Genomic DNA, 4,166 nt, shown 5'->3' with positions numbered 1-4,166 from the left:
CGATATCACATACTCAGGGGATGAGCAGACCGCCCCCTGTCTCTGTATAACAGAGTCAGTGGATGAGTAGACCGCCCCTTGTCTCTGTATCACAGACTCAGTGGATGAGAAGACCGCCCCCTGTCTCTGGATCACAGAGTCAGTGGATGAGTAGACCGCCCCTTGTTTCTGTATCACAGACTCAGTGGATGAGTAGACTGCCCCCTGTCTCTGAATCACTGACTCAGGGGATGAGAAGACCGCCCCCTGTCTCTGTATCACAGACTCAGTGGATGAGTAGAGCGCCCCCTGTCTCTGTATCACAGACACAGTGGATGAGTAGACCGCCTCCTGTCTCTGTATCACAGAGTCAGTGGATGAGTAGACTGCCCTCTGTCTCTGTATCACAGACTCAATGGATGAGAAGACCGCCCCCTGTCTCTGTATCACATACTCAGGGGATGAGTAGAGGGCCCCTGTCTCTGTATCACAGACACAGTGGATGAGTAGACCGCCCTCTGTTTCTGTATCACATACTCAGGGGATGAGTAGACCGTCCCCTTCCTCTGTATCACAGACACAGTGGATGAGTAGACCGCCCCCTGTCTCTGTATCACAGACTCAGGGGATGAGTAGACCGCCCCCTGTCTCTGTATCACAGACTCAGGGGATGAGTAGACCGCCCCCTGTTTCTGTATCACATATTCAGTGGATGAGAAGACCGCCCCCTGTCTCTTTATCTCAGAGTCAGTGGATGAGTAGACCGCCCCCTGTCTCTGCATCACAGACTCAGGGGATGAGTAGACCGCCCCCTTTCTCGGTATCTCAGAGTCAGGGAATGAGTAGACCGCCCCCTGTCTCTGTATCACAGACTCAGTGGATGAGAAGACCGGCCCCTTTCGCTGTATCAAAGACTCAGGGGATGAGTAGTCCGTCCCCTTTCTCTGTATCACAGACTCAGAGGGAGAGCAGACTGCCCGCTGTCTCTCTATCTTAGACTCAGGGGATAAGTAGAGCGCCCTCTGTCTCTGTATCAGAGACTCAGTAGATGAGTAGACCGCCTCCTGTCTCTGTATCACAGACGCAAGGGATGAGTAGACCACCCCCTGTCTCTGTATCAAAGACTCAGGGGATGAATAGACCGCCCCCCGTCTCTGTATCACATACTCAAGGGATGAGTAGACCACCCCCTGTCTCTGTGTCACATACTCAGGGGATGAGTAGACCGCCTCCTGTCTCTGTATCACAGAGTCAGTGGATGAGAAGACCGCCCCCTGTCTCTGTATCACATACTCAGGGGATGAGTAGACCGCCCCCTGTTTCTGTATCACAGACTCAGTGAATGAGTAGACCGCCCTCTGTTTCTGTATCACATACTCAAGGGATGAGTGGACCACCCCCTGTCTCTGTATCAAAGACTCAGGGGATGAAAAGACCGCCCCCTGTCTCTGTATCACAGACTCAAGGGATGAGTAGACCGCCCCCTGTCTCTGTATCACATACTCAAGGGATGAGTAGACCACCCCCTGTCTATGTATCACAGACTCTGGGAATGAGTAGATCTCCCCCTGTCTTTTTATAACACACTCGGGGGATGAGTAGACCGTCCCCTTCCTCTGTATCACGGACTCAGGGGATGAGTAGACCGCCCCCTGTCTCTGTATCACAGGCTCAGGGGATGAGTAGACTGTCCCTTCCTCTGTGTCACAGATTCAGGGGATGAGTTGAACGCCCCCTGTCTCTGTATCATCGACTCAGGGGAAGAGTAGACCGACCCCTGTCTTTGTATCACAGATTCAGGGGATGAGTTGACCACCTCCTGCCTCTGTATCACAGTCTCATGGGATGAGTAGACCGTCCACTGTCTTTGTATCACAGACCCAGGGGATGAGTAGACCGCCTGCTGTCTCTGTATCACAGACTCAGGGGATGATTAGACAGCCCCCTATCTCTGTATCACAGACTCAGGGTATGAGTAGACCGCCCCCTATCTTGTATCATTGATTCAGGGGATGAGTAGTCTGCCCCCTGTCTCTGTATAATAGACTCAGGGGTTGAGTAGACCGCACACTGTCTCGATATCACAGATTCAGGTGATGAGTAGACTGCCCCCTGTTTCGATATCACATACTCAGGGGATGAGCAGACCGCCCCCTGTCTCTGTATAACAGAGTCAGTGGATGAGTAGACCGCCCCTTGTCTCTGTATCACAGACTCAGTGGATGAGAAGACCGCCCCCTGTCTCTGGATCACAGAGTCAGTGGATGAGTAGACCGCCCCTTGTTTCTGTATCACAGACTCAGTGGATGAGTAGACTGCCCCCTGTCTCTGAATCACTGACTCAGGGGATGAGTAGACCGCCCCCTTTCTCTGTATCACAGACACAGTGGATGAGTAGACCGCCCCCTATCTCTGGACCACAGAGTCAGTGGATGAGTAGACAGCCCCCTGTTTCTGTATCACAGACTCAGTGAATGAGTAGACCGCCCCCTGTCTCTGTATCACAGACTCAGGGGATGAGTAGACCGCCCCCTGTTTCTGTATCACATATTCAGTGGATGAGAAGACCGCCCCCTGTCTCTTTATCTCAGAGTCAGTGGATGAGTAGACCGCCCCTTGTCTCTGCATCACAGACTCAGGGGATGAGTAGACCGCCCCCTTTCTCGGTATCTCAGAGTCAGGGAATGAGTAGACCGCCCCCTGTCTCTGTATCACAGACTCAGTGGATGAGAAGACCGGCCCCTTTCGCTGTATCAAAGACTCAGGGGATGAGTAGTCCGTCCCCTTTCTCTGTATCACAGACTCAGGGGGAGAGCAGACCACCCGCTGTCTCTCTATCTTAGACTCAGGGGATAAGTAGAGCGCCCTCTGTCTCTGTATCACAGACTCAGTAGATGAGTAGACCGCCTCCTGTCTCTGTATCACAGACTCGAGGGATGAGTAGACCGCCCCCTGTCTCTGTATCACATACTCAAGGGATGAGTGGACCACCCCCTGTCTCTGTATCAAAGACTCAGGGGATGAAAAGACCGCCCCCTGTCTCTGTATCACAGACACAGGGGATGAGTGAACCGCCCCCTATCTCTGGACCACAGAGTCAATGGATGAGTAGACCGCCCCCTGTTTCTGTATCACAGACTCAGTGAATGAGTAGACCGCCCCCTGTCTCTGTATCACAGACTCAGGGGATGAGTAGACCGCCCCCTGTTTCTGTATCACATACTCAGTGGATGAGTAGACCGCCCCCTGTCTCTTTATCTCAGAGTCAGTGGATGAGTAGACCGCCCCCTGTCTCTGCATCACAGACTCAGGGGATGAGTAGACCGCCCCCTTTCTCGGTATCTCAGAGTCAGGGCATGAGTAGACCGCCCCCTGTCTCTGCATCACAGACTCAGGTGATGAGTAGACCGCCCCCTGTCTCTGTGTCACAGACTCAGGGAATGAGTAGACCGCCCCCTGTCTCTGTATCACAGACTCAGTGGATGAGAAGACCGGCCCCTTTCGCTGTATCAAAGACTCAGGGGATGAGTAGTCCGTCCCCTTTCTCTGCATCACAGACTCAGGGGGTGAGCAGACCGCCCGCTGTCTCTCTATCTTAGACTCAGGGGATAAGTAGAGCGCCCTCTGTCTCTGTATCACAGACTCAGTAGATGAGGAGACCGCCTCCTGTCTCTGTATCACAGACTCAAGGGATGAGTAGACCGCCCCCTGTCTCTGTATCACATACTCAAGGGATGAGTAGATCACCCCCTGTCTCTGTATCACAGACACAGTGGATGAATAGACCGCCTCCTGTCTCTGTATCACAGACTCAGGGGATGAGTAGACCGCCACCTGTCTCTGTATCACAGACTCAGGGGATGAGTAGACCCCCCCCTGTCTCTGTATGACAGATTCAGGGGATGAGTAGACCGCCCCCTGTCTCTGTATCACAGACTCAGGTGATGTGTAGAACGCCCCCTGTCTCTGTATCACAGACTCAGGGGATGAGTAGACCGACCCCTGTCTCTGCATGACAGACTCAGGGGATGAGTAGACCGCCCCCTGTCTCTGTCTAACAAACTCGGGAGGAGTAGACCGCCCCCTTTCTCTGTGTCACAGACTCAGGGGATGAGTAGACCGCCCCCTTCCTCTGAATCACAGACCCATGGGATGAGTAAACTGCCCGTTGTCTCTGTATCTCAGAC

Source organism: Heterodontus francisci, unplaced genomic scaffold, assembly GCF_036365525.1.
Source record: "Heterodontus francisci isolate sHetFra1 unplaced genomic scaffold, sHetFra1.hap1 HAP1_SCAFFOLD_83, whole genome shotgun sequence".
Taxonomy (NCBI): domain Eukaryota; kingdom Metazoa; phylum Chordata; class Chondrichthyes; order Heterodontiformes; family Heterodontidae; genus Heterodontus; species Heterodontus francisci.
This window is presented reverse-complemented; position numbering follows the sequence as displayed.